The sequence below is a fragment of the Nipponia nippon genome, unplaced genomic scaffold, assembly GCF_047370975.1.
Source record: "Nipponia nippon isolate SJK-2023a ecotype South Korea unplaced genomic scaffold, ASM4737097v1 scaffold_2, whole genome shotgun sequence".
In the NCBI taxonomy this organism is placed as follows: Eukaryota; Metazoa; Chordata; class Aves; order Pelecaniformes; family Threskiornithidae; genus Nipponia; species Nipponia nippon.
The window spans coordinates 47,261,579-47,274,107 of NW_028262336.1; the positions used below are offsets into that span (position 1 = coordinate 47,261,579).

Below are 12,529 nucleotides of genomic sequence, written 5' to 3' on the forward strand. Positions count from 1 at the left end.
GACTACTTGCTATTAGGAATGAATTTACTGTGAAATACTGCTAAAAGGTGGAAAGCAAGTGACATAATTCAAGTTTTAATTAAAAAATACATATATCACACAAAGCAAGAGCTATAGAAGGAATCATAACCGAATAAGCAAAAAGAACCAAACCCCAACCCAATGCCTCCTCTCCCCAATTACCCACTTTATTCGTTTTACGCTATTTGAATTCTTATAATTGGTTTCTCTTACTGGATGCCCTGTGCCCAGATCGTACGTAAGGTTTCCTCTCTGCAATTCCAGGAACTAGAGAACGTGTCAGCATCATTACCGTGAACATTACACACGCTCACACGTGAGGGTCCAGGAACTACAATTAACACATTAAGAAATAATAACTGCCAAGGGAGCAACGGAAGATAAACAGCATGGAGCTGATGTAGCAAGAATTCTGCTTGGAAAAGGGCTGTCTCTTGGGTAACGGGCAAGGGAGAGAAATTGAAGCGCCGTGCGGCGCTGCCCGTTTAGCAAAGAAATCCCTAAAACCGGTTGAACAACTGTTTACACATTAATTTCTTGAAATTTAATTTCACTAAAAGTATTGCTGGCTTTAAACTAGACTTCGAAGGAATCTGAAGGCTCGTGTTTACAAAGAAATAATAATCGTGACCCATTCAAAAGTTTAAACTTGATATGGTTTTTGCTATTTGAAAAATTGTCCTGAAGTGATGTGGGTTTTGTCGTCTTCTTGTTCTGTTTTGTTTTTTTTTTTCAGTAGAAGCCAGAAATATTTATTTCTTCTATATATATAAATCCTTGAAAAAAAGACTTTTTTCCTGCTTGTTGATATCCATTTTGATGATTGCCTTTTTTTGTTTTTTTTTTTTAAACAAAATTGAAAGAGTTAAATTATTTTCAATGTTTTTCCAATTATTTTTAATGGGAAAAAAAAAATCTCAAGATTCCAGAGTCTTTTATTTAAACCTTCCAGTCTGAAAATGTTTTGGGTGAGTAGTCCTGCAGAAGCTGCCTAAGAAAAGCCTGCCAGAGCATGCCTGCCATTTGGATATATATTTTCACCACTGTAACCAACAGAAATCATGGACCACACTGGTCCTTTTGGATACCAGTCTTGACTTTTGCTACTGCTTTCCGCTGGACCAGCCAAAGGCCTTAATACTTTATTTTTCACCGAGATTAGAAGCCGAAGGAACACGATGGCACAGGCGCGGCTTATGAAATGCTTTGTCTTGCATCTCTCCCACCTTGGGGCTGCACAGCCACAGAAAACCCAACAAAAATATTGCCCTTATAACCCCTTTCCTACAGTTGCTCAAATCCCTATGGGGGAAAAAGGAGGCAGAACAGGCAGAGACACGAGGGTAGGATTAGCAGCCGTGCTCAGACCCACCTTTTGGGGTGAGAAGGGCGAGTCCCTCTCAAGCTGGGGCGATGCCTGTTCCCCATCTGGGGACTCGGGCAGAGGGTTTCTGCGACAGGCGCGATCCCCCACGCTGCCCCCGAGCATCGCTCATCAGTCAGCTAAGACATTTCAGCAAATCACATGGCACTTTGTAAAAACATAATTGTTTTTATTTTCCAATTTTCCATGTTTTGTGTAGAGTGCTGCTGTGTTCAAGCGAAGTGAATAAAAGCATAAACAGTAAGCACCATCTGGAGAACATTCTTCCAGCACGCTGAGAAATAGCAGCCGCCTGTGCGCTACCTGCTATAAATAAATGTCATTAAAAAATGTCCAAAAAATTGCTTGTTCCTATTTGATGGAACTGCAGCCAGATAAAATTTTCCTTAACTCTGTCTTTAAGTACCTGCCGTCTTCATAACAAAAAAAAAAAAAATGTAGATGTTTGGTTCTCAGTCCTTTATGTTACTATTGGTATCACTAACAGAATGTCAACCTCACACGTTATTCTAATAACAGCAACAGAGGTTGCAACTTAAGAAGGAGTAACACGTGAACAAGACATTCAAAATCCAAACGCTTTTCAAACTGTACCACAATACGGTGATATCCCTCAGCCTGCTAGCAAGAGGATGCGCAAAATCATTCTTGCTCTAGGCTGACAATGTGTCAGTTTTGGGGGGAAAAAAAAAAGTCGGTAATTTCTTTTCAGTCTAGCACAAAGCTGCTCCGATCTCCCTCTCCGCTGACAAAATACAGACCAAGCTGGCTGTGGGGTTGCGATGAGGCTCTGTGAAGGGTCGGCGTTTGCTGTGTTTGTTTAATCACTGCAATTAGAGCTATGCAAATAATGAAATTGTTTGCTATGGTGCCCAGGCTGGGGGAAAAAAAAAAAATAAAAAAAAAAAAAAAAGTTTGGGTTGAGCAATTTAAGAACTATCTTTTCTTTTTTGGTAAAATAAAAAAAACACAACCCTGTTTTGTTTGTTCCACTCAGAGGGTAAAAACCCATTCAGTCTGAAATGAAAAATACATTTTCACGCTGGAACAAAGCGTTTGAGCATTTGACATTTTTCCCTTCTTTTTTTGTCAGACAAACATTTTCAGCAGCCAGAAAGGGATGCTTAGGAGTGCTTACTGCTTGTTGGGGAAGGGAGGAAAGGATTTGTCCAGCCCTTATCCTAACCTCAGACACATCTCGGGCCTGTGCGTAGGGCAGGGGTTGAGCACTGCAGCTTTCTCCCTTGAGGAAGGCACCGCCAGCCCTCGGCTACCCTGCCGTGGGGCTCCGCTCTGGGCAGCTCCCCACCTCGGGGAGCCCAAGGGGGGATCGATCTTCCCGCTCTCCCCCGCGGCGCGGGGCTGGCACGCTGCCTGCCAAAGCGTGCCGGGTAGGCACGGCTACGGGAACAGCAGCATTGCCTTTTCTTGGTTATCGGCTGCCCAGCCACAACTTACACGTCTAAACAACCTCACTGATAACAGGCTGAAGCTGCACCCCACTTACACCCACACCATTTTGAACCGGCAGCTAATGAGGCTGGTATTTGGCCCCTGGTTTTGGGAAGAGACAGTTCTGATCTCAGGAAAGTTAGTGAAAAAATTAAAAACAAGAATAAAAGGACTAAATCCACAGCAATTAAGGCTGCAGGCTGCTGAAGAAAAGGGTTGGCGAAGCCTCGGGGGAAATGTGACCCCGATACCCCGGGCACCGCAAGATGCCTCTGTCCCTGTGAGAGAGGTCGGGATGTGCTTCGTGGTATAGCACGGGGCTGAGGCAGCTGGAGGCTGATGCAGAAGGCAGCCCGAATCCTTGCTGATGAACCGCCAGCCACCAGCGGGAAGAAGGACTTGAAGAAATTTTAGGGGTTTTTTTTCCTTTTTTTATTTTTAAATCTTGGATTAGTAAATGTCATGAAGGGATGGGAGTGAATCTGTCTTGTGAAACAACATCCACAAAAGCAGGCTGGGTCCCTTGAAGGAGAGATTGGCTGTGATTCCCGAGGCACGGGCCGCATTGCCAGCCTAGCTCCCCATCATCATTTCAGGGCAAGAGTGGAAACGATGGACATCAATCAGATTCGGTCCTTCCCTTGAGCTATGCTGTCTTCCCGAAAACCAAAGTTGTAGACTGGTATGTTCACAGAGCAGCTCTGCTAAAGCCTGGCTTTCGGCTGCGACTGGCCACCCTTCCCCCTGGAAGCAAAGGCATCATTCCCGCCATATTTTATTTTCTGTTTTCACAGGGACTCAGTGTGCCAGAAACTGTATGAATAGGGATGAGGGTACAGTCCCTTCCCTGATGAAATCATCATCTCAAATCCAGCAAGGGCAGGAAATGATAACGTGGTTATGGTTCCTATTAGCCGTATTTTCCTAATATAAATATTTTAGCTACTTTTATTTATGGAGTCCACTCACACCAGTTAAATGAGATACTTAAGCTGTCTGGAAATGAAGACATTGGACTACTGATTTTGTTAGGATGATGATTTGCCTAGATGAATAAGGTTTTCCTGGGCCAGGTGTGCAGGGAAGGCAGGTGATGGGACCGTGTCTGTCTGTCTGTCTGTGCATGCACACATGCGCACGTGCGTACGGGGGGAAGGGCTGTTCTTTGTTTTGTTTTTGCCTTTGGTCAAATTCAAACAATGTGCAGTAACAAGAAGTAAATGTCATTTTCCTCCCATCCATCTTAATTTGGCATCCATTTTAAAGCTTACCTTTGACCTTTTGAAATGTTAATACACTTAAGCAGATAGAAAAAACACAAAGCTCCTGGAAAAATTAATCATAGCCATATCACGATGCTAGTCTAAAAATGTAACATCAGTTGTTTTCCTCTAATTTTAAGAAACATTTGTCTGATGCAGCAGCAGTAACTATGCTACAATTAGCTATTATTTCCTTTTCAAGCAAATAGCCACATTAAATGCTATAGCAAAACCCTATCAGCATAACCAGCACAACCTACTAGGAATTTTTTTTGTTGGGTAGCTGCCTAGAACCACAGAAAAGGTCCTGAAAAGGACCTTGAGAAGTCGCCTAACCCATCCCTCTGCCCCAGGCAGGACCAGCTCTATCTAAACCAGTCCTGACAGGAAACCTTATTTAGTCTTCATTAAAGTAGCAGCCTTATATAGAATGGGAAAAAATTGTACAAATCAAAATATATAATATAAATATGAAAACAATTCATATATGTGCTCTGTGTATACAAATATGAAAATACAAAGAGAAAACCCTGACCTAAATGATAACTCTCCCACCTCTGACCACTTCATACCCTTCAACCAAAGAGTTCAAAACAGGAAACTCTAATAAAAACACCTCCTTCCTTTTTAAAAATAAAAGGCTGCTAGCTTGAGAACCTCAGCTCCTTGGAAATGCGGTGGCACCTCTTCTCAAGAAAAGCAGTTTCAGAAGCACTAGGTCCCAAAATATTTGGACCTTTATGCTTCAAAGCAAAGAGCTTTTCAGTTCCACCAGAAAGCGAATCGGAAGCGAGAGTGTTGACCAGCCTCTCCAGTAACCAAAGCAAATCTAAGATGTCTGGCGCCTGTTCATGACCAACAGCATCCATCTCGTCTTTTGATTTAACCATTTCAGGTGGGAGGCTGTATGAGGTGCCTCCAGGACGGTCATTGCACAGCTCTGCAGTTACGTGCTGTGGATCTGGGCATCCACGGCACACAGCCATACACTGCTTTCACTTTCTTCTCCGTAGCATCTGATGGCATGCAGGGCTACCCGCATCAATTTCACAGCCCCCTTTAGAAGACAGAAAGCTATGGTGACAGCCAGAATATATCCTAAAAGACAAGTGATGGTTTCATGGCTAAACACAGCTGCTCCCTGAGCATCCAAAAAAATCACTTAGGGACCTAAATGGCAAACCTAAACCAAAGGCAGACGCATTCCCTCAATGAGTGGGGAAATATGACTCCTTGCAACTGCTTTCTTCCACCTACCAACACCACTTTGGTTCCAGCACAACTGGAGCGTGGCCAAGCAGTCTTCCGCCCACTGAACACCCGCTTAGGTACAACGGTGGGGGGAGACATGAGATACCGACCTTGGCACCACCAGCCCTGTGAGAGAATGACACCCTTTCACGTATCCTGCACGCACAACGCATGAGAGCTGTAATGCCGAGCCCCGTTTCTTCCATCACGGAAGCCTTGTGAATCCACCCTAACCGTACATAGGTCCTCCTGTAGCGAAACGGCAAGAAGTAACTCCATCCACCCCCCAGAGACCAGATATGAATTAGCAGCATGTCACGGCTACAACAGCAAGGCTCTTCCATGCCTTCCTTCTTCCAGGATATGCTTGTGCAAGTACTACATGCTCTCTCCACTAGAGTATCCTGTGCCAAAGGGACCTTTCGCTGTCACACCAGGAGACCCTCCAGGGCTGCAGACCCACTGATCTTCTGGGTGGAGCTCTCTGATCCAACCGCTTTGCCTTAGGTCTTGGGGAAAACTCTTCCCCCATGGCCAGGCACCTTATATAGTGGGTCCAATGGGCTTGGCACCTGCAATAACTGTCTCTGAGAATCGCAAAGACAGCTGCTCAAGACAGTAACACAGACACAATTCTTCCAAACAAGGAATGATCCTTCTCATTTTCTTCCCTGGGAAGCACACGATGCTTTGAGGGGAAAAAAAAGTACAATAACGTATCTGTACATACGTTCCTACTTCCTTCTGGCATCTCCTCAGCATCCTACAGCCTGGAGAGCAAGGCTGATCCAAGCGAGCAGTACTCTTCCCCCACCTTTCTGCGGGGCAGACCTCCTGGCCAAGAGCTGCCTCCTGATCTCCAGCCCCACCACCAAGGCCGGAGATGAGGGCAGCTGTTATTCAGACAGTGATGCCTGACCGCTCAGTTAGGAAAATCCTGATTAAAAAAACAACGCGTTGCCCTTCCTGTTTACTTTGCAGTGGCCTTGTGTGGATCCAGCTCTACAGCAAGCGATCCATCACCAACAACCAGAAAGATGCGTATCATACACACACAAAAATACTTCACGCTTCACTTAGTTTTCCATGTCTTCCATTCTCATTGCCCTTCTGCATTACCTAGTTCAACGCTCCTCAATATCTTTTCTTTAACTTATTATATATATATATATGTAGGACCACCTAATTATTTTTTTAAACCAAGGACCATTTTGTGCAGCATTGTCACATAAGCGTTCAAAGACAATCAAATTTTAAAAAAATAAACACAATGAATACACATTTCTCACTTTGCCATTCCTGACCCTATGGTTTGGGGTTTTTGCTTCCAGGCAACAGAATGCACTTGTGCCGTTGTTATACTGCTTGCAACTGTTTATTCGCCACCTTCTGATATTCATGGACTTTAAGTTAAGTAACACTCGGCTAGCTAATCAGTTGATTCACTAAGCACAGACGAATAACTGATGAGCTACAAAAAGTCGCTATTGTTTGAGTCAGTCACCAAGTAACTAACTTGGCCGTTCAACCTGGGAGAAGTTTTCTTCTCTGAAAGGTGACAAGTAGCTATGTAATGACTTCTATTATTTTCTCAATAAACTCAGAGAAAATAGGACATTGCAGCTAGAAAAACACAGAAAGAGAAATTAGCTACTACTGTCATTAAGGATTCAGAGGCTGAAAAAGAACAATTGGTGCAATGCAGCTGGAGAGGCTTCTTGGAGTAAAGTGATTATTCTCTGGCCATTAATGAATTATTTTTCGCTGGAATGCAAGACCTGCACTCCTCCAAATAACCCGGCTTTGCTGTGAGGAGCACGCTGTCTGCCGCGGCAGGCGCGAGCCGCTGTCCTCTTGGCCTTCCTGGTGGCCGCTGCACTTCTCCCACCTCTTTCTTTCCTTGCCACGACAAAAGCAGAGAAATAATGAAAAGGTTGAAGCACATGTAGATGTCGGAGGAGAGATTGCTCTTCAAAACTAGCCTGACCAACTGAGTTTGGAGCAACGGCCTAGGATGTTCAGGGGGGTGCCTGCCCTCCGCGGCCCCAGGGAAGCTCAGTGAGGTGTCGCGGAAAACTTCCTTCACCTCTCTTGCCCCTCAGAGCTCACCCCCGATCACTGGCTCAAAGATAACAAGGTAATAAGACATTTATGGACATGGTCAGTCCCGGGGCTTGTTCTGAGATCTTTGCATTGGCCATGGGGAAAGCAGGGGGAACGCAAACCCAAGCCCAGCTTGCCCTTCAAGCCAACAGCAGCCGCCTTCCTTCTGCTATAGTAGCTGCTCTCTAGCTACTTTAAGGGTGGTGCAAGCAATACAGGGACCTGGAAGCCACAAACCTGAAAGATGTTTTTTTCTGAGGAGGGTGAAGGGGCAGGAGACCTGTCCCAGGCTCTTTGGTTAATTCCTGAGAACATTTAGCCCCACATACGATGCCTCAAAGAAGCATTTCCAAACAACTACATACCCTATTAACCAGCAAAAATAAAAGGGTACTGGAAACGGGTGCAGCTCAGAGGGGTCCAGTCACTCGCACCCAAAGCCAGCACTTGAGCGTGGAGCGGCAGCTGCCGTGGGGGTCCCCCAGGACACCTGGCCGCCCACGGGACTCGCAAAATCCCTCAGATGTGACCCTGTAAACTCACCCCACCCACATTACAGCACTGCTCTGCACGTTAAAGGATAGCATGGACAGACCCGTTTGGAAAATAAAAAAAAAAAAAAAAAAAAAAAAAAAAAAGGGAAAGCCAGAACCAACAAGCAACATTAAATCACCCGGCAGAGCAGCTCCTCCACAGAGTGGCCTATTTACGGAGCTGCTCGGTGCCCTGGGAAGGATGGGCAATATTGCAAACCCAGGAATGGAAATTCTCGAGGAGAACGAAGACAGGTTAATAATGATCCTCCGAGCGTAGGACCTCTCGTACAGCCACCGCCTTTTTGAAATCCAGAGTCTGCTGGGAGAATTTAGGCCTAGGGCTTTGAACAAAAAATAAGGAAAACTTTTTCTTCCTAAAGACAGTCTATGAAACCCAAGCAATGCTGAAAAGTGTTTTACTGTATTGTTATTCTGTAGATGCTGTTTCTGGAGGCGTGACCCAGCACAGCCTGATCTCAAAACAAGCCATTTGTGGCTAGCACCGCACATCACCAACAGACTCCTTCCGCTCAAAATAAAATTAAAAAAAAAAAAAAAAAAAAAGGCAAGTACCCCATAAATCATTCATCCATCCCAGTTTCATAAGGAGAATATTTGTCAGCTCCCATTTTGCTTCCCTTTCTCTGGCTGCCTGCTCTACAAAGCCACCATTTCAGCTGCCTGCGCATACAGACCGGCGGGCACGCTGTGCCGCAACAGCTCCTGCATCCCCATCCTCCTGCCTGCGGAGAGGATGGACACCCCTCTCCCCCAGACCCTCGCCCACACCGCCAGAGACTTTTCAGTTTTGTTTTTTTTTTTTTTTAAATATAGATATTTTTATCAGTAGCTCTGGGGCACCCATCAGATGTACCCAGCTCCTGTAACAATCACGTGATTTATGTAGAAGTAATTGGGGTTAAACTATCTGGCACATCAAACTCTTCACATTTGGCCCCATCTCTAGGACCTAGAAACATCTGAAATAAATAAAGCCATGTGTCATTTAACAGGGTCTGGGCTTAATTAGGATCATTCTGGATTTTATGGGAGAAATCTTGTACTGCCAGCTTTATGTGGCTAGTCCCTCACTTGCAAGGTTATCTGCTTTTTTTTTTCTTCCTTTAGTACCTACATCAAAATATTTCTATTTCCACACAGCTTTTCTGTTTTTTTTTTTTTTTTTTTTTTTTTTTTTTTTTTTTTAAATCCTACACCCAGCCGGATGACAACCACTCCTTATCTTTGGCTGTCTTCCATGCTAAAATAAGAATGCCGTTGTTACGCCAAGGGAGCTGCACCCTTCCACCTCCGTTCCCTCCTGACATGCACACAGCTGGCTGCACAGGAACGCCCGAGGTGCCATTTTCTGGCCATTTTTCTGTGATGATGTTGCAATTTACCCTCTAGCTACGATTTCTATTTCTAAATCACACCGGGCCTCTCTCGTGCCACGGATTTTACAAACCTCACGTGACAGACGGTCTCTGTCCGGAGGAGCTGGTGATACTCAGCCCATCTTCCCGGCCTTGATGTAGGCTAGCCGACACGAGGGCGAGCACGCAGCCAAACGCCGCTCGAGCGATGCCGGGCGATTTGATTAGCCACAGAGAATGACCGGATTAGAAGAGGGATAGGATTAGAGATTGATGAATCGCTGTGAGGCTGCTACGTCTGTACTACCGGCTCCAGCAGCAGCATTTGAATGTCAAACCGTATCCCCTCGGAGCAGCGAGGAACCACCTATCGCCGGCTTCAGACTGCTGTGCGCAAGGCAGCTGGGGAAGGTAAAGGTTTGAGTTCAGGTCTGAGCTGACAGCCCGGTACAGGCAAGCCTTTGGCGGGTCACGGGCAAAGATGGGGAGAGGGAGGGCAGGGAGGCATTAAACGATTTGCCCAAAGCTACACCGGCAATTTGTGGCAGAGGCGGAAACGGGAGCCAGGTTTTCTAAAAAATTAAGTTCCTCACGCAGGAGATGAGCCAGCCGCCTTTGTTACACGCAAATGCATTTTTTCCCCGTAATTCACACCGCTGCAGGCTCTGCACAGCAAACGCCAGCTTCCCGAAGTTGTAGCGTGTTCAGCACGACCTGCTCATTGCACACATCATGCCTGCTACGCGACTGGCTCCATCCTCGGTCCCGCGCTCGCAGCGTAACACACACGCGTTGCAAAAGCTTATCACTTGCGTTTTTGGTAGGAAGCGATCAGGTGCCTGCAAAAGCCATCACTGGGGTGATTCCCGGTCTGACCCGGATAGCTCTGGCGACTGGAGCGCCTCCAGAATTTAACGTACACACGGAAACTCAGCATCACTCTCCAGTTAATTCCAGCAGTTATCCCCTCTTCAGATTTGGCTTCAATCATCTCTCAAGGTGAAAGAGATTTCAGCGTCTCCACGAGAGTCCCAGTGGAGCTTATCGCAGAAATGCTACAGAATTCATCAGAGACGCCAAGGGCGAAGCAGTGAGGGAGCATTAATTGAACGGGCTGCCCGAGCAGAGCTGGGCAGGAAAAGGTGCGGGCTACCGGCAGCCCGGTGGACTGAGTCCTCACTGTAGTTACAGCTGATTAACCAGGGCCACTCGGAGGGTCATGGAAAGGAAAGAAAGCCGCCTCTAAATTTACATATAACAAAAAAAATAAAAAATGGAAGGCGACGATTTTTCATCCTATACTACTTTTATGCCTGAAATATTCCTATCCTATACACGTGTGAGGAAATCGTTAAACGTTAAGTCGATTTGCTAGTGATAAATGACATGAAAGGTTACTTAGAAAAAATATTTCCTTATCAAGTTTAAATGGAGAATACCTGAAGAATTCATGGGCAACCAGATACTCTCTCCTCTTTAACAATGCATCCCCATTAGACTATATAGGTATTGATATATCGAACCCTGCATTTTAAGCATTTTTTGGAAAAAGACTTCTGATGGAGAACGGCATGCGAGAAAATTAACATCAACAAGAGCGACTGAATCAAAGCCAAAACAATATCTTAAAAAAGGGGGGGGTGGGGGAAGGGGGGGTGAGTAAGCGCCCTGCCACTCGGGCGCGGGGCGCCTCCCCCCGCGGCGCCCGCCCCCCCCCCCGCGGGACGCACGACTTCGGGAGCCGCGGGCGCCGGTGCCCGCGCCCCGCCGCCGCCCCATCCCGAAGCAGCCCTGCCGGGGGGTGCAGGTGACAGCTCCGGCGACAGCGGCAGGAATTTCTGCCCCAACTTCGGGAGGGGAAATCCTCCGCCGCCTCCTCCTCCTCCTCGCTTGCGACCGGCTGCGGGAGGGACCCCAAATCATCCCCTTGCCGCCCATCTTGCGACCCACCCTACGTTTTTAACCCCGAGCGGGCACCCGGGCGCTTACAGCCGCTGTGCCCCGCCGTGTTTTGTTTCCCGTGGGGCAGCACCCACGGAGCCGCGGACGGGGGAGGGGGGGGGCGATGCCTCGCCGCGGCACGCGCCGCTCCTCCCCGCGCACCCACGGGCGTGATTTTGGAGAAGTTGCGCAGGCAGCAGCAGCAGGAGGAGGAGGAGGAGGAGGAAGGGGGGGGTGGCGGCTCTGCCCGTGCGGTCACGGTCTCGCCCCGTCCCTCTCCCCGCCTCGGTCCCTCCGCGCCCCCCCACCGCCGCAGCCCCACGGCCGGGACAACCCGCACAAAGCCGCCGCCGCCGCCGGGGTCTCGGCTGCGCCCGCTCGGCGCCACGATTAACAATAGTCACGGGCCGAAGCGGGGGCCGCGGGACCGCCGCCGCCCTCCCCACGGTACCGCAGAGCGCGGCCGCGGGTGGGGAGGCGGCGGGGGCGGGAGGGGGGGGTGGGGGGATTCCCGCAAAACGCCGCCGCCCCGGCCAACCTGTCACCGCTCCGCCCGCCCGCCGTCGTCGGTCGCAGCACCTACCTCCCTCGGAGGGCGCGGCAGCCCCTAGCTGGGCTCCATGGGGGCCGCAGCCGCCGCCCGCCTCTGTCAACCCCCGGTCGCCGCCGGGGACGCGCCGCCCTGCCCTGCCCGGTACCGCGGTCCCGCTCCCCCCCGCGCCGGGCGGGGCGGGGCGGGGCGAGAGGCGGGGGCGGGGCTGCCCCGGCCTGGGCCACGCCCACCGCCGCTCGCCCCGCCCCCCTGCCGGCGCCCCCCCCGCCCCGCGCCGGCGTGGGATGCGTGGGGTCCCACTCGTGTCCGGGAGGATGCCGCAGCAGGCAGCGTCGGCCTTTCTAATACATCTCGTGGATTTTTTTCCTCCCTGCTTGCTTGAAGTTTTGACCTTGCCTCCTCTGCCGCTATCTCAGAGTGTCCAGATTTCTAATTCCCTTTTTTTTCCTTTTACTTCCCCCCCCCCCCTTCCCCCTCTTTTAAAAATTGTTTTCCCTCTCTTTTCCACCCTTGATCTCCCCTGTCCCCATTTTCCCATAAGACTCCGAATATCCCAATCCCCTTGACCGCGGACTCCGGGCTTTAAAATGGTTTTCTTGAGGGCAAAAGAGTTTTTCGTAGGTTTCAAATCGCTGTTAGTGTCGCCAGCA

The 12,529-nt window shown here is 48.6% G+C and overlaps 1 protein-coding gene across 1 annotated transcript in view; it reads right to left on the bottom strand.

The window, feature by feature from the left end:
* RAI2 (retinoic acid induced 2) overlaps window positions 1–12,057 on the bottom strand; it is a 44,943-nt gene extending 32,886 nt beyond the window's left edge. Inside the window, exon 1 of the mRNA XM_087757375.1 lies at window positions 11,910–12,057. The gene's annotated coding sequence lies outside the window, so the exon portion shown is untranslated. The remainder of the gene's footprint in view (window positions 1–11,909) is intronic.
* Window positions 12,058–12,529: the final 472 nt, after the last annotated feature.